The sequence below is a fragment of the Mirounga leonina genome, unplaced genomic scaffold (genome assembly GCF_011800145.1).
Source record: "Mirounga leonina isolate KUSES-001 unplaced genomic scaffold, KU_Mleo_1.0 Mir_82, whole genome shotgun sequence".
NCBI classification, from domain to species: Eukaryota; Metazoa; Chordata; class Mammalia; order Carnivora; family Phocidae; genus Mirounga; species Mirounga leonina.
In genome coordinates, this window is record NW_023270825.1 from 46,870,060 (window position 1) to 46,878,799 (window position 8,740).

Here is an 8,740-nt window from a genome sequence, read left to right on the forward strand (position 1 = left end):
TGTAAAGTGAAAAGAAATACCCTCTAAAATCTTTTCCCATCTCCTGTGAGAATTTGCACCCTGTAGGCAACTGCTATTAACATTTTCTTTTGTATGCTTTCAGACTTTTTCTATGCACATAAACTATTCCTTAAAAAAAAAACACATACATGGGGGCACCTGGGTGGCTCAGTCAAGCATCTGCATGCAGCTCAGGTCATGATCTCAGGGTCCTGGGATCAAGCCCGGTGATGGAGCCTCCCATTGGGCTCCAGGCAGCAGCTATTTACTGACCAAGTATTTCAATATTTTAACAACTGGTGCAGCTTTACTGTCACAATGTAGCTGAAGACTTATCCCAGGCTAGAGCAGTTCCTCTTCCTCTGAGAGCTAGTTTTGCACTGTTTTGGTTTATTTCATTAGGCTTGGGGGGAGGAGCCACTGCTGACCTAACTTCACTGCTATGGCTTACCACAAAAGCTCTCAAAGAAATACTCCTAAATTTGAGTTACTAAAATCAAATTAACCCTCCTAACCAATCAACCAAATCATCAAGTCCTGTTCATTTTAACAACTAAACTCATCTCAAATCTATCTCTTCATCCCACTGTCACAGCCCTGATATATGCCATCATCTTTTTTCTTCTGGAATCTTGAAGGGTTTCTTTTTTCCCTTTTTTTAATAATAATCTCATTATTGATATATAATTCATGTATCATAGAGCACAGCCATTTAAAATGTGCAATTTAATGGTTTTTAGTGTATTCACAGAGTTGTGCAACCATCACCACAGTCAAATTTAGAAAATATTTTATCACCTCAAACAGAAACCCCATATTCATTAGCAGTCATTCTCCATTTCCACCCAACTACCCCTTTCCCCAGCTCTAAGCCACCACCAATCTCCTTTCTGCATCTATGGTTTTGGGTACTCTGGATAGTTCATAGAAATGCAATAATATAATATGGGGTCTTTTGTGACTAACTTCTTTCATTTAGCATAATGTATTCAAAGTTCACCTGTGTTATAACATGTATCAGTACTTCATTTCTATTTATTGCTGAAGAACATTCCATTGCATGAATAGAACATATTTAGTTTCCATTCATCAGTTGATGAACATTTGATTTGTTTTTCTCTTTGGCTGTTAGGAATAATGCTACTATGAACATTCATGTACAAGTTTTTGTGGGGACATAATGTTCTCATATCTCATGGGCACCCACCTTGAAATGAAAGTGTTTATGATACAATATCTAAGAAACTATTGCCTAATCCAGGGTTACCTAGATTTCATATAAGAATTTTATAGTTTGGGGCGCCTGGGTGGCTCAGTTGGTTAAGTGTCAGACTCTGATTGCAGCTCAGGTCATGATCTCAGGGTTGTGGGATTGAGCTCCATGTCAGTCTCCACATGGAGCCTGCTTTAGATTATCTCTCTTCCTCTCCCTCTGCTCCTCCCCCACCTCTCTCTCTTCCTCTCTTAAAAAAAAAAGGATTTTATAGTTTTAGCTCATTCATTTAGATTTTTGATTCATTTTGAGTTAATTTTTATATATGGTGTGGGATAAGAGATATAACTTCATTCTGGAGCATGTGGATATCCAGTTGTCCCAACACCATTTGTTGAAAAGACTATTCTTTCTTTCTTTTTTTAAGATTTTATTTATTTGAGAGAGAGCAAGAGTGAGAGAAATCACAAAGGGAGAAGGAGAAACAGACTCCCCGCTGAGCAGGGAGGAAAGACTATTCTTTCACCATTGAATGGTCTTGGCAACTTTGTCAGAAATCAGTTGGTCATAAATGTATGAGGTTGTTTTTTTATTTTTCCCCTGAATTTTCAGTTCTGTTTTATTAATCTATAGGTCTCCCTTGATGTCATTACCACCCTGTCTTCATTACTATAGTTTTGAAATCAGGAAGTGTGAGTCTTCCAACTATGTTCTTTTTTAAGATCGTTTTAGCTATTCTGGGACCCTTGAATTTCCATATAAATTTTTAAATCAGTTTGTTGATTTCTATAAAAAAGCAAGCTGAATTTTGTAAGAAACTACATGAAATCTGTAGATCAATTTGGGGAGTATTGCCCTTTTAACAATATTAAGCCTTCTAGTCTATGAATATGGGAGGTCTTTCCATTGATTTATGTCTTAATTTTTTTCAACAAAATTTTATAGTTTTCAAATTAAAAACTTTGCACTTTTATTAAATTTATTCTCAAGTATTTATTCTTTTTGGTGCTAATATTAATGCACTTGTTTTCTTAATTTCATTTTTGATTTGTTCATTGCAGCTGTATAGAAATGCAATAGAATTTATATTTATCTTGTATCATGCAATTTTGCTGGATATGTTTATTAATTCTAATACTTTTTAGTGGATTTCTTATGATTTTTTTTGTATATAAGATTATGTGATCTAAAGGTAGAGATGGTTTTACTTCTTTTTTTCCAATCTAGATGCCTTTTATTTAATTTTCCTATCTAATTTCGCTGGCTAGACCTCTGGTACAATGTTGAACAGAAGTGGCAAGTCTAGAGAACTCTGTCTTGTTACTATTCTTAGGAGGAAAGCATTCAGTTTTCATCATTAAGTATAATGAGAGTTTGGGTTTTTCACAAATGTCCTTTATTAGCTTGAAGAGATTTCCTTCTATTCCTAGGTGGTTGTGTATTTTTATCATGAAGGAATATTGAGTTCTGTCACGTGGTTTTTCTGCATTTATTGAGATGATCAATGGTTTCTGTCTTTTATTCTATTGATATAGTGTATTGTATTAATTGATTTAAGCCAACCTTGCATTCCTGATATAAGCCCCACTTGGTTATGGTGTTTATTTCTTTTTCTATATTGCTAGTTTCATTTGTTAGTATTTTATTGAGGACTTTTGCATCTATATTCATAAGAGATATTGACCTGTAGTTTTCTTTTTTTTTTTTTTTAAAGATTTTATTTATTTATGTATTAGAGAGCGAGAGAGAGAGAAACAGCATGAGAGGGGAGAAGGTCAGAGGGAGAAGCAGGCTCGCCACTGAGCTGCAAGCCCAATGCGGGACTCGATCCCAGGACTCCACGATCATGACCTGAGCCGAAGGCAGTCGCTTAACCAACTGAGCCACCCAGGCGCCCGACCTGTAGTTTTCTTTTCTTATGATGTCTTTCTCTGGTTTTGATATCAGAATAATACTAGCCTGGTAAAATGAGGTAGAAAGTGTTCCATCCTTTTCTATGTTTTGGAAGAGTATATGAAGAATTCTACTAATTCTTTAGATGTTTGGTGGAATTCAACAGTGGAGTCATCTAGGCCTGGGCTTTTCTTTGTGGGTAGTTTTTAAATTACTAATCCAATCTTTTGTTATAGATCTATTCAGATTTTCTACTTTTTCTTATGTCAGTTGGGTAGTTTATATCTTTCTAGGAATATGTCTATTTCATATAAATCATCTAATTTGTTGGCCTACGGTAGTTCATAGTATCCCATTATAATCCTTTTTATATCTGTAAGGTCAATATTAATGTCTCTTCTTTCATTCCTAATTTTACTAATTAATAATTTAATAATGTGAGTTTTTTCTCCTTTTTCTTGGTCAGTTTAGCTAAAGGTTTGTCAATTTTATTGATCTTTTCAAAGAACCATCTTTTAGTTTCATTGGTTTTCTCTATTTTAAAAAAATTCCCTCTTTCATTATTTCCTTCCTTTTGCATCTTTGGATTTAGTTTTCTTCCCCCCTCTCTCTACAGTATTTTAAGGGGGAAGATTTGGTTATTGATTTGAGATATTTCTGCTTTTTCTAATGTTGGTATTGAACCCCTAAGTTACCCTCTAATGTTGGTATTGAACCCCTGAGTTACCCTCTAAACACTGCTTTAGCTGCGTCCCCTGACTTTTATCATGTTATGTCATCATTTCATTGATGTCAAGGTATTTACTAATTATCCTGACATCTTCTTTGTCCATTGGTTACCTAAAAGTGTGTTATTTCCACATATTTTTGAATTTCCCAAATTCCTTTCTGTTATTAATTTCTAATTTCATTCTATTATCATCAAAGAGCATTCGGTTTATAGCCTAGCATATGGTCTAGTCCACAGAATATTCCAGCCCTTGAGAAGAATTTGCATTCTTCTGTTGTTAGGTGAGTGCTCTATAGATGTCTATTAGGTTAGGTGGTGTATAGTGTTTAAGTCTTTTAATTCCTTGCTGATCTTCTGCCTAAGTGTTCTATCCATTATTGAAAATGGGGTACTGAAGTCTCCAACTCTTTTTTTTTTTAAAAGATTTTATTTATTTATTCATGAGAGATAGAGAGAGAGAGAGAGAGGCAGAGGCAGAGGGAGAAGCAGGCTCCCCGCGGAGCAGGGAGCCCGATGCGGGACTCGATCCCAGGACCCTGGGATCATGACCTGAGCTGAAGGCAGACGCTTAACCGACTGAGCCACCCAGGCGTCCCATCCAACTCTTATTGTTGAACTATTTCTTTCTTCAATTCTGACAGTTTGTGTTTCATGTATTTTAGAGCTCTGCTGTATATATTTTTATAATTGTTACACATTTCTGATGGATTGGCTCTTTTATTATTATAAAATTTCCCTCTATATCTCGTAACTTTGTTTTATAGTCTATTTTGTCTGATATTAGTATAGCCACTTATTGTGACTTTGTTAAATTAATACTGTTCTTAGAGCTCTGGGTTATCAGATGGCAAGTTGCAGTTTAATAAAAGACCACAAGGGAAATTAAAATAGAGTTTATTACTCACAAGTCCTGGAAGAAGAACACAGTATGCCTTGAGAGTCAGTGGGTAGAGTGCTTTGGGGTTCCTGGTCAACTCACACCAGAAAAAGCAGGGTTTTGGTAAATTTCACAGGGTTTTTATCTAAGGGGGTGCACATAGTGGAAGTCCTGGGAAGAGGGTGGGGGATTGTTTATCACAAGGGCCATTGAGGGAGTCGTATCAGGAACTTACGTTTACTTATGACTCAGTGAGCTATTATCTAGGGCATACGCTCACAGGAGGCCTAGTGTCAGCTCAAGGCCCCTGTAGGCTGCCTCACCACCCCAAAAGATGCCCAAGCAGCAATATTATAGAGTAGCATAGCTAAACTCTCTGACAACTACACTGTGAGATAACATCCTTAGATGGTCTCACAGCTCTCTAAGCCAAGATTAGGAAGATTAATTATTCTCCTTTCCCATCTAGATGCAGAAAGGCAAAAGTGAGGACCATTCTAAATTTATGAGGTTGACTTTAAAATTTAACTTTAAAGAAGCATATTAAATATTTTATAATGTCCTCATTCATGCATAAAATGTTTAAATGAAACTAGAGAAAATTCCAAATGTTCAAAGGGATACTATCACGTGAAACCCTAAGTTAGAGTTAAGTGAAGATTTGGCCATCTGAAGGATTATAATCACTGACATAATAACTTGGCAAGTTAGAGGGGATTTGTAGCTCGAGATTAGCTTTAAGATATATATTATTGCAGATGTTCATAAGGCACAAGGAAAGCTAAAGCCACAGACACCAGACTTAAATTTTGAAGTCTGGTCAATTTCAAAAGAAGAAAGAGAAGTGTGTTCACTTAGCATTGAAATCTTTGACACAGTAGCAGCTCTTCCTGCACAGATGGCCGAGGGCAGAGAAAGGATCATAAATGATAGAGTCAGGACAACAAGAAATGCTTGAACTGGACCTGGACAGAGATGGTTATCTGAGCACACCACGGATGTCACGGTTTCCCTGCCCAGGAGAATTGGCAGTTAATACAGAGCAACATTGCATACTAACTTATATTTACCTATTACATTAATTATAGTAGGTTAAGTATCAAGTTTTATATATGTATACTGATATACCACACTTACACTTAAGTATCTCTCTGAAATTCAGCAATTATAGAAAATGACCTCTTAATTTTTGTTATGGACTAAGTGCTTGTATCTCTCCAAAGTTCATATGTTGAAGCCATAGCCCCCATGCAATGGTATTAAGAGGTAGGGTCATTGGGGGATCATTTGGTTTAGGTAAGTTCATGAGAATGGAATCCTGATGATGAGATGAGTGCTTTTATAAGAAGAGGAAGAGACACCAGAGCTGGTTTTCTCTGCCATGTGAGGACACAGCAAGAAGGCAGGCATCTGTAAATGAGGAAGAGGGTCCTCACCAAGAACCAAAAGTTTCTACAACTTGATCTTAGACTCTCCATCCTTCAAAACTGTGAGAAATAGATGTCTGTTGTTTAAGCCACCAAGGCTATGGTATTTTCTTGTAGCAGCCTAAGCAGACTAGGGCAGTCATTTTAAAAAATTAAAAGGAGCAAGTCAATATGCTTTTGGTTTTTGTTTTGTTTTGTTTAAATTCTATTTACTTATTTTAGTGAGAGGGAGAGAGAGAAAGTGTGAGTGCACAGCAGGGGTGGGGAGGGGCACAAGGAGAAGGAGAGAGAGAATCTCAAGCAGACTTCGGGCTAAGCATCGAACTCAACACAGGGCTTGATCCTACGACCCTCTCTCACAGTTTCTGTGTGTCAGAACTTCAGGAATGACTTAATTCCTGGTGGTTCTGGCTTAGAGTCTTTCTGAGGTTGCTTAGAAGATGTTGATCGAGGGACATTCATCTGAAGGTTTAAATGGTGCTGGAGGATACACTCCCAAAGTGACTTTCATGTGGCTAACATGTGGGAGATGCTGGCTGGTAGGAGGCTTCAGCACCTTTCCATGAAGCCCTCTCCATAAGCCACTTGAGGTTTTTATGACCAGCTTCCTCCAGAGTGAGCCATCCAAGAAAGCAAGGCAGAAGCAGTGATGTCTTTTATGACCCAACCTCAGAGGCAGCTCACTGTTGGTCACTTCCACAACATCCTATTGGTCCTAAAGGTCAGACCTGTTCATTGTGGGAGAGGACCACACGAGAGTATGATACAAACAGGCAAGGATTCCTGGGGGACATCTTGGAGGCTGGCCGCTACACCTAACAGCTCCATTTTAATGGTCATGATAGCTTAGGTCTGGTGGCTAAGAACCTGGTTCTGGAGTCAGACAGACCAATATTCCAATTTTAATTGCACTACATACTTATACTTGCCAATCCTCTGTTTCCTCATCTGTTGTGTGGAAATGATAGATCCACCTCATAGGTTTGCTGTAAGCATTAAATGAGTTAATGTCCACGGAATAATCCTTTCTATCAGATCATGTCATTTCCCAACTCAAAATCTTCAGACTTAGAAATTCAACTGGTCTACCAGATCCTGACCTACCTGCAACTGACTTAGCTACTACCACTATTGCTGCTACTACTACTAGCACCACCACCAACTGATCTCGTTTCTTCTTGCTGTCTCCCTTCCTCACTCCACTTTATCCACTAGTCTCCTTAGTCTTCAAACACGCTAAGCTCTCTCCTACCTCAGGGCCTTTGCACTTGCTGTCCCTCTGCCTGGAACACTTTTCCCTTATGTTTTCATGGATCATTTGCCCACTTCATTCAGATCTCTACTTAATTGTTACCTCCTCAAAGACCTTCCCTGACCATTCCTTTTATCCCTTAATCCTTCTTTACTTTTCTATTTCTAGCATTTACCACTACTTGATATTATATATTTGCCTATTTTGATTATTGTGGCTTTCCTTCATTAGTATGTCACTACCATGAGGACTGTGTCTCATTCGCCATCTTATCTTAGTGTTTAGAAGTATGCCCGGCTTACTACAGTAGGTGTTCCAAAAATATTTGTTTAAAAATTAAATAATGCATATGAGTTACTCAGCACATTGCTTGACCCATGGCATCATGAGAATTCAATAAATCTTAGCAGACTTCAACTTCATCATCATCAACATCTCATCATCAGCATCCCTCCCATCATCCCCTGACCATCCTAGTCTCTCACATATATATGTACTTTACAGTTTTCAAATTCCTTTGTTATTTATAGAGAATATGTTGTAATACTTTAAAGGCAAAGCTGTAATTGTGTAGGTATAGTTGAAATGATTTGACAAGTAATGAAACTGGGAAGTGCAAGGGGAGGATTTGTCTCCTATATGTGACTTTTTTTTAGATGACCTTGCCTGAGAATTGGTCTTCCCCCTCCCCTCTCCCCCCACCCCCTGCAAATAAGCAGGCTTTCCTTAGAACAGATGAGTCTGTTATGAACAGATAATTTTAAGTTCATTTTAAGATTTGACTCTTAAAAGAGTCTTTAGTGATTGGGTAATGCCCTGGATCTTTCTTGGCCAAACTCTGAAGCAGAGAATCATGTTTTATGACTCTTTGACCTGGGAGTTGTCCTAGAAGCTTAGTGATTTCTTTCGCACACTCACTATCCCCTTCATCTACCCTCGCTGTCTCTAGCAAATCAGATCACCATGCAGGGTTGCTTGCCTATATTGTGCACTCATGTTAATTAGGAAAAGGCAAACTTTTGTCCTGGCAAAGGAACCCTGCAGGGGACCTGATTTGGTGTGGACGATAGCCAGGGCACATGGCTTTGCCAACAAAGCACAGGCTGAATTTGAGTCCCACTCAGCCCTTGGCTGGAGGCCCTAGAGCACAGTGGCATGCCAGGGACATCTCTTGTTCCCTCTGTGCAGCTTGCAGGCTGCACATATCTCCACTGTCATCCTAGGAGGTGACCACCCTGCTAAATCATACTGAGTACAGCAGTCTTCACTGAGAGGCAGTCTAGCACAGTGGGGACTGCAGAGCAAAACACTTAAGAGTGAGGGTTCTAAAGTCAGATGCCCTGGCCTT